Here is a 22,168-nt window from a genome sequence, read left to right as displayed (position 1 = left end):
ACATTATCAAATGAGTTGAAATTTTATAGAGATGATCTTCATAGTTAGTTGAACACATCCACAAAAAACTAGGTTATAATTCACGTTGTAGGTAAAGTTGTAGGGCATGGTATAAACTATGGTATCAAAAGTGTGGTATAAACTACGGTACGTGTGCCTCATTCAAAGTTTTCAACAGAGCAGCCCTGTGCACCTCTGAAGCCATTAACCAAGGATGGAGATCTGTGTGTGCAGGCATGCGATTCAACTGCTCGACAACATTATACTCGCTATTATTCATGTGTTTTGAATTGCGTGACTTGCTCATCGGGTTACTTTTTGTTTGGTAGGTCCCCTTTCTTTTCCTTTTCCCTTCTCTTTTGGATTGAGATCCTCCAGCTAAAGGCTTAGGTCAAGTCCTTATTAACTTCGATTAGGCCGACTTACCCACTGATGAGGGTTTCAATTAGTGAGTTCTTATCTTCCTTCACTAGTCATAAGAATCTTGATAGCGACCGCCAAGCCCCACCTAATTAGTCATGGCCTATGCTTTCGCTTGGGCTAGCATAGTTGAGTATAGCTACAGCCCCCCAGAAGGAAATGAAATCCACAAATCAAAGCTTCCATCGCCTTCACCAGCGAAATCCCTTACGTCACCAAACAGAGATGAAGAAGCTCTGCGGGGTTGATCTAAAGGGCAGTAGTCCCTCATTTTGAGTCATTAAGTTAGCGCGGTCATGCATGAGTTACCTCCCTCATATCCTTATGTTGCACTATGAATCATGGGCTATATATAATAAGGCCAGATAGACTCATCACTTAATATCTGGTGAATAGCGCGATAGCACTTCCGGGACTATAGAGAGCGCTAGAAAGCAAATCCAGTACTAACTAGCTCTTATTGGTGATCCTTTCAATGCCTCCCACTACTATTATAGTCACAGAGCCTCCTTTCATGTGGTTTGGCCCTCCATTAAACATATATCTAGAGAGAAGAATACGACAGATTGTGGACCATTGATTCTTCCCAACCTACCCTAACGACTATTCTTTTGGCACCGGTTGTTGTCATTATGACAAGAGATTCTACAAAGGATTTCATGATCAATCTCACTTGAAAACAAATCACCTAGACTAATGAAACTATGACTTTGGTGACTAGCTAGCTTAGTTCGTGCTATCGCTAACGGGATCAGTCCAAGGTAGGTGCTTACTTCTTCGTACTAAACCTAGCTAATGGTTTTTTTTGCCTTATTACTAGTGATTACTCCCGATCACTTCCTTTTCCATCATATCTTCCTTCTTACTTTTGCTTCTTTGTTTAGCCATGCTTTGTCTTTCGTTCGGGGTAGTAGCTGAAAGCTCCTCTTTAGCGGTTGAGCAATACGCCCTATAACCTAATCTGATCCTTTGTTCTACCTGTACTCCAATTATCATGATGTTCCCTCTTATCATTTTCTCCTTGCTTTGCGGGGTTCTACCAAACGATTTGTTTCCCCCTTGCTCCTACTCCTCCCTTCGACCATACGCACTGAGATCCTCATTCCTTCTCATATCATGGCTACCTGTCGTTTGACCTAGTGCGTTTCCTTCTTGAAAAGGCAATTCACACTGATAAGCACCCAAAACTGTAATATGAAACCCCATTGAGACATATAAATTTGGTTAATTATGTGTTTAATAATCATGAAATAAATATATTTTCGTACTTTTGCAGGTATTCGCAGTAAACATGAAAATATTGGTTAAACCTGCGTTAAAGCATGGGGAACGATGTATATATGAATTCTTTCAAATCAGCCATGTAAAGCCCAACAAATATGCACAGAAGCATCAAACTTCCGAAGCTCCTACCTCTTGAAGCAGAACTCCGAATGCGACAAGTGAACTGCTCAGACAATCAGAGCGATGAACTCTATGCATAGGCGGGAAGTTGTAAAATTGCCAAAAGACCGAACTGCCATTGGACTGCACGTGGACCCACTATACGGGCCTGCAAGATTTGATGAATCATCAATCATGGAGCATGTCAAGACAAAAATACCAAATTATTGGTGCAAAGTTGACACCTTGCATGTAATTAATTAGATTAGGTGTTAATAGTGAAAAAAAAGGCAAGGTGTCACTTTGTTTTAATGTGGTGGATAAAAATAAAGTAAATGTGGTTTGGTGTTTCATGTGGGAGGAAATGAGATTTCTCTCAAATGGAGAAGAAAACAAAACAAGGGGGGGACAATCCATTTACTCCCTTGACTTCTTTTCCTTTATCATATATTATTTTAGTTCCTTAGCTTTAACATTTTTTTAGTTTTTGGTTTTGGAAACAAAAGCTTGTAATAGTTTTAATGGAGGAAACCTTGTGTTCCTCTTGAAAAATTCTCATTTCTTCATGCAAGTGAGTTTATAAATAGATAGTTTATTCTTTTTGTTTTCTCTCTCTCTTTTTACATTCCACACTTGTTTTAGTTTTAGCCTAAGGATCATGAGCTAAACCTTCCCTTTGTGGGGAGTTAATAACACTCATGTGAGGGAAAAGTCTTGTTATTTGGTTTAGTAGGTGTTTAGGAAGAACAACTAGGCCTACATCTTATCCCAAAATGATAGTTGGTGTAGAGTCTAGTTAGGGATCAAGTGATGAGCTTAGAGATAAGTCATTGCTTGGTTCCACATGCTAGCATGTATGAGCTTAGAGATGAGTCATATTTGTTAGGGATCAAGTTTTCTTTTAGTAGAACTTGTCTATGAGTTCTAGGAAGATTTTAATGCACTTATAAAAATCAAATAACAAAAGTAATCTTCACATGAGGAGAATTAACTCTCCGCTTTTGTTTTAGTAAAATTTTATTGTGTCTTAGTTGTATGATTTCGTAACTTAATGTTTTTAATTTTTGTGTAGTAAAAAAACCAAATATTTAGTATTAATATAATCATATTTAAACTTACTCACTAGTTCCCCAAAAGAGTAAAAACCAAGTTGTAAGTGGTCATAGAATTTAGGTTGGTTCGAATTCTTACTCCAAACTATATGAACACGAAGATCGTGAGTAAGGAAAATCTTTGAATTCGCACTTTCGCCAAAGAAGAGATTCAAATCTTTAACAAAGCAAAAGGAAAAAAGTGAAATATCAAAATGGCGCCGCTGCCATTCTAAAGACTAAGGGCTTGTGCTACAGACTGGAAATTGCTCCAAGGGGAACCCCCACTCTCATCCTTCTTTCCTTTTCGTTTCTTTTTTACATTTTTGTTTTATTTTCGTTATTTTTGTCTCGCAAAAGACCTGACCTCTCTCGAATTTTTTGTTGTACTTCTAGGGACAAAAAGTTAGGACCGAGGAAAGTAAACTACACAAGATTCTAAGGTTGCTGTGAAAATTTGAACTCATTGTGGCATAATCGACACGCGTGCGCGGTACTGGACTCGCGTCCGCAGGTGTAACCCGCGTTGCGGGTGTATTTTCTCTTTTGTTGCTCCTATTCTACCTCCAACATCCACTGATAAATCCTGATCCATATCCAGGTCTAACTTTTCTGGAACCGTGAAAAAAAAATTCGAATATCTTCTGGGATTAATTATGTTGACGGATTGAAACGTCTGTTTCATTTTTTTGGCGGACTTGCGGGAAGCAACAGGTTCCAAATTTTTACTGTTTTTGCATGAATGCCATGTACGTAGTTATTATGTGCTAGTTTATGGATTATTATTTACGTGTTAGCCTAGAAATATGCATGAATCATGTTCATATACTGTAAATATTTATATACGGTCTTGGGCATGAATTGCATCTTAATGTATATATACATATAAATGGTACATTTTTTGCATGGTTATCTGTCTTTCTACGTATAAGTGTCTATTGTTGTATGTTTAGTATTTCTCTACGTATAAGTACACGTCTTGTATAATACTTCGATTTTGTCAAGAAAGAGGAGAACATTCCAACGAGGGTTAAAATCTGAGTTGGGTTGGGTAAGTTGTTTCTAAACCCTACGGGGTGAAGCTTCTCTCTATATGACACTCGCAATCTCAATGAGTATTGCCAAAATCGATTTATTATGCAATACAAGAGTCGTATTTTAGTTTATGTATAATATGTTGCATGTTTAGTTTTAGCATTGTCGTGATTTTATATCGTGACATTATACTATATTAAGCATGCTACTTGTATTTAGATAATATGAGTGATTCAAATTTTCATTCTTGTTGATATCGTCTACATAATATCGATCTACAAATTAGCGTACATATACGTATTACTGATGTATATTTGCCTGTACATATGAAAGTATTTATCGATGATACAACCTTGCCTATTCGTATAGCTATACATATGAGTAGAGTATCTTCACATGCTACTGCATCTAGTATCGTATGAGTAGATCGTATTTGCATGCTTGTAATTTCACCCTTGCATAAAAAAAAAAAAAAAAAAAATAATAATAATTAAGACGACCTTGCATAAATTTTAATTCCATAAATCTTAATCATATTTCAATGGTGTCTAGAAAACTTGAAAGATTGAGGTTACTTATTTAGAACCGTGCTTGCACGTGAAAGCCTCCCTCATATCTCTCTTGTAACCTGGCCGTTGGTTTATACACACGTATTCCTCGCTTCACTACTACATTAGCAGCAGCTTAGGCCTACGTTGTTCAACTCCAAAATCTTTAAGAGAATCATAAAATTCAAGTAATAATAAGTTCCTTATGTCAATTAGATCTAATTTTATGCTTGCATGAGATTAAGGTCTGGTTCCACTAAAGAATTTGAACATACTTATCATCGAAAAAAATACGATAAGCAACTGCGTAAGTTCTCACCTAAAAATTGTTCTCCTTCTGTTAATTACCTTCATCAAGTTCCTTCGTCACCATTAACTTCTACTGCAGTTATGGCTGACAATCCTCCACCAGCTGAGAAGCCCCTGTCAGACTTTTATACTGCATTACAAGAAAGACCTTCTTCCTGCATCAAACTTGAGGACATTGTCGGTGATTTTCGTATCCCACCAAATGTTTTTAGTTTGTTACCTGTGTATCATGGTTTGGATCACGAAAAACCGTACAATCATCTTCGTAGGCTTCAACAAGTGGCCACAACATTTCACCATCCAGCTGTCTCTAAGGAACAACTCTTGCTTCGGCTATTTCCATTCACCTTAGCAGAAAAAGCGTCAATTTGGCTTGCAGGACAACAACCACAATCCATAGACACATGGAATAAACTTGTTCAAGCTTTCATGCTTCAATTTTATACTCAAAAGAAAACTACTTAAATGCTTCAGAAAATTCAATTTTTTCGTCAAAATCCTCATGAACTGTTTACGGAAGCATGGAGTCACTTTACTGATCTTCTTTTAGAATGTCCTCATCACCAACTAGACAAAGCCGTCCTTGTTCATTCCTTCTTTAATGGACTTTCTGATCATAAAAAAGAAACTCTTGATATAATGAACGGCGGTTGCTTCATGGACAAAGGAGCTACTGAAACATATACTTTTCTTGAAAAACAAGCGAACACTGAGCCGTCTAGATCATCAAAGGATACTGTAACAAAGGATACATCTATTTTTGAGGTAAAACCCGATCCTGAATTAAAAAATTCGATAGAATCCCTAACTAAAAAAGTAGATGCCCTTGCAGTTCAAGTAAACGATCAACTCCCAAAACAGGTCATGAACGTTGACACATCCCCATGTGTTCTTTGTCTCAGTCCTGACCATCCTGATGCTTATTATCCCTTGTTATATGCCTCCCCTTCTCAACCATCAGAAGAGGCATGTGCATTCAACATTCCTAATGCACCTTGGCGACAGCATCCGAATTTCTCTTGGCGCCAGAATAACCAACAGCTGGGGGCTCCTCCAGGTTTTGCTAATCCACCTGTTCGACCAACCAACAACTTTATTCCATACCGCCAAGGCAATAATCAACAATACCAACAAAGTCAGAATCAATTTCAAAATACTTCGGATGCTAACTATCAAACCAACCGTGGCCTTGTTCCAGCCAATCCAAATCCCAACTATAATTAACAACTTCTCAGCAATAATCGTGATCTAGTACCTGTTGCACAACCTGCGCCACTCGTTATGGATAAGACAAACGAGACTTTCTTAGCTTACATGAACCAACAATCTCAAATTTTAACATCTATCCAACAATCACTTCAACAATTGGCGTAAGAAAAGAGTCAGAAAGGCGTGTTTCCTGGACAAGCAGTTCCAAACCCTAAGCCAGCAAACACTGCCTTTGAACTCACCAATGCACCGGGTAAAAGTACTCCCAACCAAGGTGAGGTGCACCCAATCACTACTCTTCGATCTGGAAAAACTGTAGACAATCAAATACATATGCCAGATGATCAACCAAAGGAATCCGACGGTTTAAATGAATCTATTTCCAATAATGAACCTACGGAGGATTCACCAAATACAACAAAGTCAACATCTCAGAATTTAGGAAACAAGCAAGCAGACCCCTTTGCCAAATTCCGCCCTAAGGCACCGTTTCTGCCGCGCTTGGCAAAGAATAAACCTGATGATAATTTTGCTAAAATTCGAGAGACTTTTCAGAATTTGACAATCAACTTACCTTTTCTCGACGCCTTAAAGCTATTGCCAAAACATGCAAAATTTCTAAAAGATATGTGCACCACAAAAAGGAGAACTAATGTTCCTCACCGAACAGTTTCCATCCATCACCGAACACAATGGTATAGTCAAATACAAGGACCCTGGTAAACCAACGGTTCCATGTACCTTAGGTGACAAATATACGACTACTGCACTACTAGACCTAGGAGCTATTGTGAACATACTTCCATATTACTTATTTAAGCAACTAGGTCTTCATGAGCTGAAACCACCACCATGACTCTACAGTTAGCCGATCGTTCCATTAAGTATCCAAAAGGAATTGTGGAAAACGTCCTTGTAAAAGTCCAAGACTTTTTCTATCCTATCGACTTTGTTATTTTGGATACTGAAGTTGGATGTGATTCCATTCCTATCATCTTAGGACGTCCGTTCCTAGCAACTGCTAATGCTCTTATTAATTGTAAGGATGGTTTCATGATCATGTCCTTCGGAAATCTTTCGGTCGAGGTAAATGTGTTCAAGATGATGAAACAAATTCCAGAGGCTGGCATTGATGGTGAGGTGAATAGGGTTGATAGCATTGTGCAAGAGTATTTAACAATCACTTTTCCTGAAGATGAAGTATACCAATTTCTTTCCTTTAGCGATTCTGAATTTGAGGACAATGATTATACACAAGAAGTAAACGAATTATTAGAGTCAATACCATTATTTGACCCTACGACCGTGAGGTCCAGCGATTTGGAGGAACATCAATCTGTTTACTCTATGGAAGACGATTTTCCTCAAGAATCTTTAATACCTACTCCACCCGCCCCTGACTTAAAACCTCTTCCTTCGGAATTAAAATACGTACATCTTGATCCAAATGGTAGTCATCCAATTATTATATCATCTCAATTGACTGATGATCAAGAATCCCGTTTAATAGATGTCATTCAACAACACCGTTCTGCTATTGGATGGTCCCTCGATGACATTAAGGGCATTGACCCTAATGTATGCACCCATCGCATACATCTTGAAGAAAATGCTAAGACGTCGCGTGAACCGCAGCATCGTCTAAACCCAACCATGAAAGATGTGGTACGGGAGGAAGTTTTAAGATTACTCGATGTAGGTATTATTTACCCTAAATCCGATAGTATTTGGGTGAGTCCAGTACATGTTGTTCCAAAGAAATTTGGCATTACAGTTGTGCGCAATGATAAAGATGAATGCATCTCCGCTCGTATTCCAATGAAATGGCGAATATGCATTGACTATTGCAAACTTAATGCAGTAACTTGTAAGGATCACTTTCTCGCCTTCATTGATCGGATGCTTGAGCGGTTAGCGGTCATGCGTATTACTATTTTCTTGATGGTTATTGGGGATATTTTTCGGATAGTCATAGATCCTGGCGATCAAAGAAAAGACTACGTTCACTGTCCTTTTGGTACATTTCCATATAAAGCGAATGCCTTTCGGCCTTTGCAATGCACTGGTACTTTCCAACGCTGCATGCTTCACATTTTTCGATGATATGGTTGAGCGTTTTATGGAAGTATTCATGGACGACTTCTCAATATATGGAGATTCTTTTCGATAGCTGTCTATCAAATCTTGAAAAGGTCTTTACACGTTGAGAAGAGAAAAACCTTGTTCTTAATTGGGAAAAATGCCATTTCATGGTTAAAAAAGGAATAGTTTTAGGACATATCGTTTCAAAAGACGGAATCGAAGTCGACAAAGCTAAGATAGAAAAAATTGCTTCACTTCCTATACCAAAAATAGTTCGCGACATTAACCAATCTCTCAAAGGTTAGCATTTTTAGGACACGTAGGTTTCTATAGGAGATTTATTCAAGATTTCTCAAAGGTTGCTTGACCTTTAACCAATCTCTTGCTTAAAGATGCCGTTTTTGACTTCAGTTTCAATTGCAAACAAGCTTTTGAGACTTTAAAATCAGCCTTAACTACCGCTCCCATAATTCAACCACCTGATTGGTCTAAACCTTTTGAATTAATGTGTAACGCGAGTGACTATGCTATTGGAGCTGTACTAGGGCAACATCGAGAAGATAAGCCAATTGTTATTTACTACGCTAGTAAAACCCTTAATGAAGCTCAACCTAACTATACAACCACTGAGAAAGAGTTTCTCGCCGTTGTATATGCCTTGGATAAGTTTCGTCCTTACCTAGTGGGTTCTTCCACAATTGTCTACACTGACCATGCGGCGTTTCATTACATATTAGTGAAAAAAGATGCAAAACAGAGGTTGATCCAATGGATTCTCCTTTTGCAAGAGTTTACTCTAGAAATTAGAGATAAAAAAGGTTGCGAAAATGTGGTTGCAGACCATTTATCAAGACTTGTCAGTGATGTTGATACTAATACAGAACCTATTTGTGATTCCTTTCGGGATGAACACTTATATTCCATTTTTTCGTCCCCCTGGTACGCTGACATAGTAAATTACTTAGTTACCGAGGAAGTCCCTTCATCTTGGTCTCGTAATGACAGAAAAAAGTTCTTATCCACTGTGAAATTTTATTTATGGGATGATCCCTACCTCTTCAAGTATTGTTCCGACCAACTAATCCGTCGTTGCATTCCAGACTGGGAACACACTGACATGTTATCCTTCTGCCATGCACAATCATGTGGTGGTCATTTTAGTGGTAAGAAAACAGTGGCCAAGGTTCTACAATGTGGATTTTATTGGCCAACACTGTTTAGAGATGCACATGAGCATTGCAAAGCATGCAACCGCTGCTAGAAGCTAGGACACATTACTCAACGCAATATGATGCCCTTAAATCCCATTTTAATTGTGGAAATCTTTGATGTATGGGGCATCGACTTCATGGGTCCCTTTCCAAATTCTCATGGTTTCCTTTACATATTGGTAGCAGTTGACTACGTGTCAAAATGGATTGATGCATTGACATGTCGTGCTAATGATCATAAAATGGTCGTTTTGTTCGTAAAAGAAAATATTTTATCTCGATTTGGTGTTCCAAAAGCTATTATTAGTGATGGCGGAAAACATTTCTGTAATAAAATTTTTGAATCATTAGTAAAGAAATATGGAGTCACGCACAAAGTGGCAACTCCGTATCATCCTCAAACCAGTGGCCAAGTAGAAGTCTCTAATAGAGAGATCAAATCCATTTTGGAAAAAATTGTTAATCCATCTAGAAAAGACTAGTCTCTACGATTATCTGATGCCTTGTGGGCATACAGAATAGCTTTTAAGACACCTATAGGGATGTCTCCTTATCGCCTCATTTTTGGAAAACCTTGTCACCTGCCGGTTGAACTTGAGCATCGTGCTCTATGGGCCATCAAAAGCTTCAATTATAATACTCATGCAGCAGGCACAAAGAGAAAATTGCAATTAAATGAGCTCGAGGAAATTCGGAGTGATGCCTATGATCTCTCGAAATCTTATAAAGCCAACATGAAAGGAGTGCATGACAAGCACATATTGAGAAAAGATTTCAAAGTTGGTCAAAAAGTTTTGTTGTACAACTCAAGGTTACACATTTTTCCAGGAAAATTAAAAACTCGATGGTTTGGTCCTTTCATTGTCTCTGTAGTCACCCCTTATGTGGCTATATCTTTGAAAAACGTAAATGATGAAAGGGAATTTCAAGTAAATGGCCAACGCGTAAAACATTATCATGAGTTGAGCTCTCCAGATGTCGAAGAGACTCTTCTCAAAGATCCAGTCTACACAGACTAATAGATTCACTGGTGTACTTCTTTCCATGTGATATAAATAGGAAAAGTATGCCATTAGGGTAGCCGGGCCCTCTTCTATTTTCTTTTCTAAAAATCTCTAGAGTGTGTGGTTGCAAGCGCTGGAACCTTAGTCCATCAAAAACTCTACTTCAGAACTGAGTATAAATGTCTTATGTTAATCGAGCAAACGTGCCTTTTGGTAAACAATGGGTACCAAAAATTTCAACTCCTTCCTTCTCTTCCCTTTTCTATTCTCTTCCTCGTGAACTTCAGCTCATCATTTGGTGTAAATCTCACCCATCTCGAATAGGTAATGGTCGTAGTACTTTTGCTCGAAAGCAACGGGCGAAAAGGATGGGGTGGTGTATGAATTGTCAAACACCTTTCTGTCCAGGTCTTGATCTACTATCCGATATGAGCCGGTATAAGGTATATTATTGTCTGACACCAGCTCTGCAGGGTAAACTTCGTCGTCGTCCCATTGCTCCCACAGGTTGGGATTCGTCTTGAGGATCTGACGTTAAAAGACTCACATTCGTCTTGAGGATCTGACGTTAAAAGACTCAACTTGTTTATACTCATGTCTTTTATTTTCACCTTTGCACTAAGTGTTGTGCATAAAGAGAGTCGTGATATGCAACATCGGATGGTCCCTCGTTCGTACGGGCAATGGATTTCACCAGGCCAACCCCGAATAGTTTTCTATTTGATGATAGTTCGGGGCGGTTTGAGGCTATACCATATGTACTAAGGGTAATATTATTATTAGACCATTGCACATTGGTCAGGGATGGTACCGTCCTAAACCTTAGGCCCCCAAAACATAAAGGTTAAGCCACAGTCTGGCTGGATTGGGTTCGCCCCAGAGCCGACATGACAGTTGCCTCATATTATAGTAATGATTTTCTTCTTGAAATCCGGTGTTGTTAACACGTTCATCTCCCCTTGTACATTTGTATATATAATTTGTAAATAAATAAACTTCCTTTAAAAAAAAAAAAAAAAGGTTTGCGTTCTGTTTTTACAAAATTCAAACCCCCAAAAAAAAAAAAGGTTTGAATGTGATTATGTCATATTCCAGTGGATGACATTTTTAATGCCAATCGTTTTGATATCTCATTCGTTCAATTTGGAGTTCAAACGAATCGAAATTCTACGTTTGAAATTTCGGAACATTTCGGTACATAAGGAGAATTTTTGGAAATCATTTGGGCTTGGGCCAAAAATTGGACTTGATCCAAAATCACAGATCCGGTCACAAAACACAACCCGCGGGCCACCCCACACGTCATCCCCTCACTTTTCTTCCCCCCCAAAATCCAGATCTTGGTCCCCCTCCCACTCAACTCGCGCATGTGGCTTCACAGGCTTGATTTTCACCAGCGCACGCGGGCATAACTCTACCAATTCAAACCCCCTTGCTCCAGCACCGTCTCCTCCATCACTCCTAGCAATTTCCACCCTCAGAAAATCATCTAGACCTCTCTATGGCAGCATGAAGACGAATCACAGTTGAGAGGAATTTCAAAAATCTATTCGATTTGGGCATGTTTCATCCCTTTTTCGATGAAGAAATTGCAAATAGGGAGTGGGAGTATCTGTTGCACAAGGTACCGGCTAATTACTTGGAAGATTTGGTTTTAAAGTTTTACAACAATGGTGGTTTCCGGGGTGATGAATTTTGGATTACGGCGGATGGGATGGACCGTGAACTCACACTGGAGTTAATATTAAATACAGCACAGATTCCGATAAACTTAGATAGTCCGACCTTGTTGTTATCAGAGTATCCGACTATGATGGACTTAATGTTTGACACGCTTCTCGAGGGAGAGTACAATAATGGCTCGAACTGCGTGTACCAGCACTCACTCAGACGAAACCAACTAGCCGTCACTCAATGGCTGGCTTACAATGTCATTGGAACTTCTAAGACGTCTGACGTGAACAAGACATTCTTACACCTGCAATGGATCCTCCAGGAGAAGAAAAATACTTTATGTATGGTCCATTTCTTGGGCTATGTTCTTACAACTGCGTCAAACAGGTCAGCTCCTCTTGCTGTACTTGTTACTCAGCTTATGCTTAACTTAGGATTCCAGTTTGCTACTCCTTTCATTCCAACAAGGTCTTTCGAGAATTTTGGAATTTTCGAGACTTGTGTTCTGGACCACTAGGACCCAGTAGCTAGAGATGATATTGAGCGTGATAACGTACCTCCTCCTCCTCCTTCACCACCCAACTGTTTTAATGAGGATAACATGCACCGAATCAGCACTCCCATGGAAGCTTTGAGACACATGAACACTAGCATGCGCAGGATGTTTCTTCGTCAGGAAGAGATGCTTACTTCCCAAAATGACTTCCAACCAAGAAAAATGTGTCGCCAAGGCCGTTTCCAGAGAATGATGATGGCAAATCAGTAGCAATTCCAAGATCAATTGCTAGAGTCGTTGGGCCACATTCCAGACTAGTCAGCTCAGCCAGGAGTTCATCGTAGCCAACGAAGTAGAAACCCTAGTTCATCCTCTGCTAACCCTGAGGATTCATAGTAGTTGTTTATTTTCCTTGGCTTAGAAATGACTATGTTATTTATTTCCCTTATGCATTGTATTTTTATTTTTCTAGTGATAAAAAAAAATTATATATTGTTTGATTTCTCATAATTTTGTATCTCCAGACGGTTTGAATGAGAAATTGTTTATGATATGAAATTATTGTACTTCATAATATTTTAGTTGTTCCTTGATGCACTGGGCCTACTTTCAAAGCCCAACGGTCAAAACTTAACGGACTGATCCAAACGGTCAGATGCCCAACGGTCAGATTTCTAATTATAAATCCAACTCTCCTCTTACTTTCACTCATCCCTTTCTCTCACTCTTCACAAATTCCTCTTCACAAATTCTCATTTTCTTCAACATAATGAATCAACTTGAGCGATGGGAAAAGGAGCAACGCTAATGGGTCAGAACAATATCGTGATAAGCTGTGTTTATCATTGTTCCATTGTCGCTCATGCATAACATGCTCGGAATATCTAGATCTATGTAACCGACATATTTCTTTCCCTTTGTCACTTTGTATATTACTATGGTGTGTTAAATAATTCTCCACCATTTGTATGCGGGTTACATTATTAAATGGAGAAGTCAGTATTAAATATTTGTGTGTATTAGTTGTATTTTTACCTATTAACAAAAAAAAAAAAAAAAAAAAAAACAACAACAAACTAAGAAAACCATAACAAAGAAATTACCATCTAATTCTATCTCTACTCATGGTGTTGTTGAGAAGAAGATCAAGACGCGTTACACGGTACACATAGCACTTGTCACACACGCAACTCGATTATTCTATCCATATTTTATTACTGAGGCATGAACATAAATTCTGAAATTATGGGTACAATGTGAAACCTTCCCCCATACTTTCTATCATTTTAACATCTCATTAATTGTTTGTGGAAATCTGACATGAAAAGAGTTACTATGGATACCCATTGTTGCTGTTCATAAAGGTCGGTGTCACAACAACACATGAGTCACTTGTGTTTTCATATATTAATTTTAGATTTACCTAAACTTGGAATCTTGATTGGTACAGACTCATAGATTGCCTATAAATCTCTTCTTTTCAGCCATTCTCTTTCAAGCATTCTTCACTATACTTCCCTCCGTAATACTTCCAAATGGATCAACCAAGAAAAATAACGCTTGAGAAAGACTACTTGAATTTTTTTGAAGATGGCCGGTTTTCTCCTTATTTTGACACTAAAATTGTACGTCGAGGATGGACACCTCTTCTATATCATTCAGTAGCTAGTTATTCCCAAGAATTGGTTATGATTTTCTACCAATTTAGCGGAACTGAAAATGGAAAATGCTATTTCAATGCCTATGGACGACGATTGGAATTGACTAGGGAAATTATCTCCGACATACTTCAAATCCCAATGAATACCCAGGAGTTCCTTTTTCTAGAGTCATCATTTGATTCCGTCAAAACTTTACTATGAGCTATCGTATCCCATGGCGAAGTCAGAAATAGACATCACATTGTTCTTCAACGTTCTTTGAAACAGAATCAACGAGTTGTGTTCCTCTGGTTGGGACACAATGTGGTAGGTACATCATACCAATCAGAAGTCACAAAGTCTCAACTTCATCTACTTTGGGTTTTGCAGACTCAAAGGGATGATTTTTGTCTAATCCAACACCTCTGGAACGCGATCACCAGGAAAACAAAAAGGTCAGCACCTCTACCTACTTTAGTCACCCAGATTATGATGTGTTGGGGTTATCCAATAATTTCTCCAGAGACACCCCTTCAAAGAGCAAATATTAGTGTGCTCCAAACAGACTACTCCATTGGTTTTTGGAGTCCTGACACTCTGGCAGATGAACAGAACAACCCAAGCTCAAACTCTGAACTTTTCTTTGATGAAAATGCCATGATAAACATTTTTAATCCCATGGAAGGCATTCAATTTCTTCATCACGGCATGAGGGAACTATACGCTCGTCAGAATATCATCATTACAACTCTTAAGGAATTCCAAGAACGTCAAGCAATGCATGATGTTGAACAGGAGGAAATCTTGGAAAATCATTCTTAGTCCTTGCAAAATCACGCTCTCCTAATGGCGAATCAAACTACACTCTCTGCCAGCCAAGGGGAGATTCAGATGCAGCTCAGACAACAAATTGAAGAACTAAACACTGTGGTGCACAATATGCGTCTCCAGTAGCATCATAATCCATGATTTTCTTATTTAATAAAAATGGAATAATAATACTAAGTGAATAAATAAATAATCGTATATAATATTACGTTTTTTGTCGTATTATTAATTTTGTTCTTATCTTTGTGTCTTCTTTTGTAAGAAATGCTTGCTAGAATCATTTACGTTGTGACTAACTAATTTTAACATGTGATTTTCAATGTCATTACAGGAGGGTTTATTTTCTTCCATACTCATTTATCCATCCAATTGCCTTTCTCATTGCCCATTTCTTTACTTCATCCACCATGGCATCTTCATCAAACATTGCAACTTCATCAAACATGACACCTCCAAAACTCATTCCTGAGCAATCCTTTCAGTCTATGATGGATTCCAATACTTATGGCCATCTCTTCCGTGACTACATCACTAACATTGGGTGGTCTTCCCTAGTTCTTCAACCTGACCAAACTTATTATCCGAGTTTGGTCGCATACTTTTATGCTAATATGGAGGACACACCAGCATTCAATTATGCATATGGCTTCTACTTAGACGGGTTCACAATCCTAGTTGGTGACACACATCATATTTTTTCTGAACAACAGCTTGCCCTAACTTTGGATCTTCCATATCACGAACCGGCCGCATCATGACATTATATATATCATAATTCTTACCATTCCTTTCAGTGGCAAGTGTTTTGCGAAACTTACGGTGATGGTCTTGAGATTAAACGAGAAGGAGCTGGCCATGTGCCATGGCGCGACATCACCATTCCCTTAGCAAGCATGACCATGAACATGGGGACTGCGATGTTGTTTATACTCCTAAACATCATGGGAGATTGACATTTTTCTACTGCCAATGAGGCTGCCTGCGTAGTATTCAGTACACTGGCTCAAGGTCATACATTATTTAACATCTTAGGTTGTGTTATCTCCAACCTGAAACGAGCTCGCGACTTTTTCGGGATCAAGTATATTCTTTTACCTCAGAATCGCTTCTTTGAATCATGAAGACACATTTCCCACAGTTTGCAGCTACTTTTTATGATTGGGTCAAGGTAGATTCTATGTGCCCAGCAAACAAAATCATTCGTTCATTAAGGTTTAGGCAATGGAAGCATCCCGCTCGGTACTTGAGGCATGTTCGTTGTTACCCGACGGATGAAAATATGCAGAAACATTTGAGGAAATCCAGAGACAAAGAATGGGCAGAAATTTGGCAGACTATTATCTTTTGGCGCGATGCTAAGGAAATGCATTTCCTTATTGAGGACGCCATACCTACACATCCCGCTAGATGGTAAATTTGAGCTTGTCATTGTACATATATCTAGCTAAAAATTATGTTTTTTTATGCTATTGTCTTTCATTATTCCGTGTGCTATGTTTAGTGTGCTATGTTTCGTGTGCTATTGAACATTTTATTGTTTTTTTTTCTGAATAATATATTATGTTATCCAACCTTTCTGTTCCAGCAATCTAGCCCTAATTTTGCTCACGGTTCTCAGGTAATTTCTCTCTTTATTTATTGATACTTCGAGGACTAAGCATCATCCAGTTTGGGGGTGTTTTTAAACCTGTAGCAAAAATTAGGCATATTGTACACTGTATATAGTTTTTATTTTCTTGTTAATAATTGTACTTAGTGACAAAGTCTGGTTTCCTTCTCAATGATGAAAATTGTCTAGAAATCTCACATTAGTATCCGAATTAGGATTTGTTTTAAGAAACTTAAGATAATACGTATGCAATAGTTTATACATCTTTTCATGAACATTCATGCACTAAGTATCATCGATTGTACATAGCAGCAAGTTTCTGGAACCAACGGTTAGTTACTTAAACTATAAATCCTGTGAGAATCTAACCAAAAGCCTTGACATGAGTGATTTGTGTGTGATGACACAGAGGAGTAGTTTTTCGATTAGAGAGAAAATCACACGTCTACTTACTTGATCACCACCCGAACCCTAGGCGAGAATTTAGGTCTTCTTTGGATCGACATAGCTAAAAATTCTTACCTGTTACAAATTTTACTGCTAGTCACTCCATTGAACTTTTCATCAAACCTTTCACTTTCACAAAAAATTCCTTACCCATCTATTAAACCAAATAAAAGAACCTACCTAAGTGATGAGTATGAGAAATAGGATGAAATGTGGAAAAATAAAAAGAAAGACTTGTCCCAAATAAAAGTCAGTTACTTGCTTCAGGAAAGAAAAATAGAATCATGTTCTTAAGCAATCTATATAAAAAAAAATTTAGTATCCAAGGCTTAAGAACAAGGTTGGAAAATTCAGTTAGAAGAAGGAAAGAAAACAAGAAATTCTCTAGTATAAATATCTTAAAGACCCTATTCTCTCATACTCATAAATTTTGATTATCCATTTCCATTTTCTTATACACCATCACCTAAGCCCCACAATACCTAATAAAGACCTCTAGCTCAATTAGGAGTAGGGTGGTGTGATAATAAGTAGTAGACGTGATTGATCGACATTGGCTCCTCTGACTGTCATTGAGATGTGAGGAAATGTGTGCCCACTGGAGTTAACAAAACCTGAGTTGTAAAATTTTGAGTGGAATTGTGTTTTGACACATACCTGTGAGAACCCATTTAGGTACGCTCTCCAAAGGATCCAGAAATGCCCTGCTAGTACATTTCAATGCAAAGTTCACTGTATGCATTATCATATGTAGATGTTTTAATTATTGAATGCATATTAACTTGAGTTTCAAAGAAATCAATCCTCGTTCCCTGCTAAGGAGATGTATGGATATCTGAGATTAATTTTGGAAACGAGTTTTTGTCACTGAGTCGTTGTAGTATAAATGAAGTTTGTGAGTATCTTCTCTAGAAAACTCTCACGAGGCTATAACTCGTCCACTAGGGAATTCCTAGTGGTTTAAGGCCTTGTTGCATATGGTCAATGCAACCGCACTCTGTGAAACGAGAATTAGTTAGGACTACACATTTTGGCCACTTATCTGTTTTAATGTCTTTTCTTTGCTTGAGGACAAGCAAAATGCTGTTTGGGGGTAGTGTGATAAGCACCCAAAACTGTAATATGAAACCCCATTGAGACATATAAATTTGGTTAATTATGTGTTTAATAATCATGAAATAAATATATTTTTGTATTTTTGCATGTATTCGTAGTAAACATGAAAATATTGGTTAAACCTGCGTTAAAGCACGAGGAACGACGTATATATGAATTCTTTCAAATCAGGCATGTAAAGCCCAACAAATCCGCACAGAAGCATCAAACTTCCGAAGCTCCTACCTCTTGAACCAGGACTCCGAATACGACAAGTGAGCTGCTTAGACAATCAGAGCGATGAACTCTACGCATAAGCAGGAAGTTGTAAAATTGCCCAAAGACCAAACCACCACGGGATTGCACGTGGACCCACTATACGGGCCCGCAAGATTTGATGAGTCATCAATCATGGAGCATGTCAAGACAAAAATGCCAAATTATTGGTGCAAAGTTGACACCTTGCATGTAATTAATTAGATTAGGTGTTAATAGTGAAAACAAAGGCAAGGTGTCACTTTGTTTTAATGTGGTGGATAAAAATGAAGTAAATGTGGTTTGGTGTTTCATGTGGGAGGAAATGAGATTTCTCTCAAATGGAGAAGAAAACAAAACAAGGGGGGGGGGGGACAATCCATTTACTCCCTTGACTTCTTTTCCTTTACCATGTATTATTTTAGTTCCTTAGCTTTAATATTTTTTTAGTTTTTGGTTTTGGAAACAAAAGCTTGTAATAGTTTTAATGGAGGAAATCTTGTGTTCCTCTTGAAAAATTCTCACTTCTTCATGCAAGTGAGTTTATAAATAGATAGTTTCTTCTTTTTGTTCTCTCTCTCTCTGTTTACATTCCACACTTGTTTTAGTTTTAGCCCAAGGATCATGAGCTAAACCTTCCCTTTGTGAGGAGTTAATAACACTCATGTGAGGGAAAAGTCTTGTTATTTGGTTTAGTAGGTGTTTAGGAAGAACAACTAGGCCTACATCCTATCCCAAAATGATAGTTGGTGTAGAGTCTAGTTAGGGATCAACTGATGAGCTTAGAGATGAGTCATATTTGTTAAGGATTAAGTTTTCTTTTAGTAGAACTTGTCTATGAGTTCTAGGAAGATTTTAATGCACTTATAAAAATCAAATAACAAAAGTAATCTTCACATGAGGAGAATTAACTCTCCGCTTTTGTTTTAGTAAAATTTTATTGTGTCTTAGTTGCATGATTTCGTAACTTAATGTTTTTAATTTTTGTGTAGTAAATAAACCAAATATTTAGTATTAATATAATCATATTTAAACTTACTCACTAGTTCCCTAAAAGAGTAAAAACCAAGTTGTAAGTGGTCCTAGAATTTAGGTTGGTTCGAATCCTTATTCCAAACTATATAAACACGAAGATCGTGAGTAAGGAAAATCTTTGAATTCACACTTTCGCCAAAGAAGAGATTCAAATCTCTAACAAAGCAAAAGGCAAAAAGTTGAATATCACACACCAAAATTGCCTTTGATCCCAACTAAAATTTCCCCTTCTATTTATATACGCAATTAATTAGCTTTGATTATGAGTGAACCCTCTCTTTTTTAGTGAACGCAGTGAAGGAAAGTACGCCTTAGTTGGTCTCACAGAGTGAACGGAGTGACTGAAAGGGGCCCGAGTTCAATGTCTAAATTAGGTGATCCCGGCCCAGAGAAAGCTTCTATTAGCTATATGGTACTTAGTCTCACTTCCTGGGGGGAGGGAGCGAGGCAGCTGGGATCCATCATTCCCTTGATTCGAACTAAACGTTTAGTTAGGGTATTGAACTAGTAGGTACACCGGGCGGACGGACAACATGGAATCAGAAGAAGATTAAATGAGATTAAGAAAGAAATGGAAGCGGTAGGAATCAAATTGCTGCTACAACCTCCATGGACCAATCATTGGAATGGACATAAACCCCCCTCCCCCCACATTCAGCCGTTAATTACCAATGAATGGATGTGGTGGCGGGAGAAGCTTCTACTTATCCGAAGTCTCCAACATTAGACCTCGCTACCGCTACAAATACCGGTGAAGAAAAAAAATAACTATAAGTCGAGTTGGCATCCATGCACCCCATAATGAGATAGAGAGATAGCTAGCGAGGGAATTGAGTCGACTCACGCCTCTTGTGTTGAAACATTACCTCTTGAACTAGTCGTCTCGCTTTGCCTCCATGGGAAGAAGCCACTTCAGATAGAATAGTAGAAATGAATGATCCACCTACGTATCCTTCCCTGCTGCATTTCTACCATTTTGAGCACCCATCCTTATAGAAGCATTTGATTCCTCTCTGGCCCGACACATTTATTAATAAATGTTTCATTGATAGGGCATTGAATGGGAAATGAAAATCGTAATATAAAAAACAATAGGGCCGCTTGACCCGGCCCTGGACCTGATCTAGCTTCTCCAACCGCCTATGCGACCAACACCGATCTTCTGATATCTAAAATGGATATCGAGCCAGAGAGGACGGGCCAATACTCACTTCTTCTAATCGCTCCTCTCCTTCTTCTGGTTCTGAATGGGCAGTGAGGTCAGCAGCTAGGCCATCACGGAAAAGATAGGCAATGGGACCCGACAAGGATGGCTGGAATAGGATCTCAACGCTACTATTGGCCATGTGTGAAATGGGCGATTTCGTGCGCTATATGGAAAATTTTCCCCCATGAGCTGTGACACTAATGAAACCCCACTAACCTAATAGGGCTACGGTCCACCATCTTATAATCAGGCCGAACCATCCTACCCGGGGTTCCCTACCCCAGTCAGTTAGTAAAGACTTTCATTTCCCCCCAATATCTAAAAATGCTGTCAAGCCGCGCTTGCTCAAGGTCATACATTCTTTGATATTTTAAACTGTGTTATATTCAGATGAAAGAGCTCAATCTAAATATTCAACCGTCTAATAAACCAAGATGTGAGCGGGTTTGACTCATACGAGTCCAAACTAGAACTAAAATATAAAATCCTCTCTGAACATCGCGTTCTAAAAAAAAATCAGTAGAGTTTCCTCTGTATTTCTAACATTTCATAAATTTACAACTTGTCATAACCTGAAAATCAAATAATATACTTCCATTTATCATATTAAAACCTCAACCATAAACCCAACTACTAAAGATATTGATTCGTGGCACCGGCTACTTAACCATCTCGACAAATGCCAGTTAAATCAAGTAGTTGAAAAATACTTTGAAACCAATCTCATACCCCGTGATCGGTCTTTCACAAGTGAACGCTTAATCCATGTCATAGTTTCTAACTAATAGATGCATCCTAATATGGATTCATTCTTAAAAGACAAATAATATTATAACTAAATTATTACAAACAACTTGAAATGAATCAATTTGAAAATAAAATGCATAGGTAACAGAACTGTTGTATCAATCAGAGTGCGCACTTCATTCATGTTAAATTGTTCTTAACTTGCCCGTACACCTTTTTGTGTTTTATGGGAGCACCTGTCATCCATGTGAAGATACTCCAATGCTCAACGTTGGATACATAGTCAATATATAATTATCAACTTGAAATGAAATTGAAAACAAAAGACAAGGTTAACACATACCTTTAGCTGCTTAATACCACTTATCGTTTCCTTATTAAATCCTCGTAAGTGCATCGATTAACATAATCTCAAGAAAACATTAGCATTCAATATAATTCAATATATCCATGCATAAACACGATAATTATATATTTCTCATGCCCAACTTCAACAAAGAATAAGAATATTAAACATTCAGTTTTCTTTTCTCCAAAAGGGTAGGTTTCCTATGGAAGAGGCTGAGCCAGGTGGCTGCCTACGTACTCATTTAGGGATCAAGCCAATCGTAGTTCTCTTATTGGGGTAAGGATCTATGGGAAGGGATTAAGCCATTCCGATGATGAAGGCGGTATGGGTTCCTCACTCATGTTCTAATTAGGTAACGTCCCCTAATTAACCGATTCTCAACCTTGAATCAAGATTCTACTGTGGTATGTCCCTTCACTTCTACTCATTCGAGGTTTTTCCTAATCCTCAAGCTAATACCTAACAAAATCTCAATACCCATAAAAGAATATTAA

At 38.2% G+C, this 22,168-nt stretch overlaps 1 long non-coding RNA gene across 1 annotated transcript; it reads right to left on the bottom strand.

Annotated features, from left to right (window-relative positions):
* Nucleotides 1-1,286: 1,286 nt before the first annotated feature.
* Nucleotides 1,287-20,916, bottom strand: LOC147492896 (uncharacterized). Its single transcript, XR_015198446.1, has 2 exons — nucleotides 19,564-20,916; nucleotides 1,287-1,590 (listed from the first exon to the last, which is right to left on the bottom strand). It is a non-coding gene; the product is annotated as an uncharacterized LOC147492896 (long non-coding RNA).
* Nucleotides 20,917-22,168: the final 1,252 nt, after the last annotated feature.

The sequence above is a fragment of the Coptis chinensis genome, chromosome 6 (genome assembly GCF_015680905.1).
Source record: "Coptis chinensis isolate HL-2020 chromosome 6, ASM1568090v1, whole genome shotgun sequence".
Lineage (NCBI taxonomy): Eukaryota > Viridiplantae > Streptophyta > Magnoliopsida > Ranunculales > Ranunculaceae > Coptis > Coptis chinensis.
This window is presented reverse-complemented; position numbering and strand designations above follow the sequence as displayed.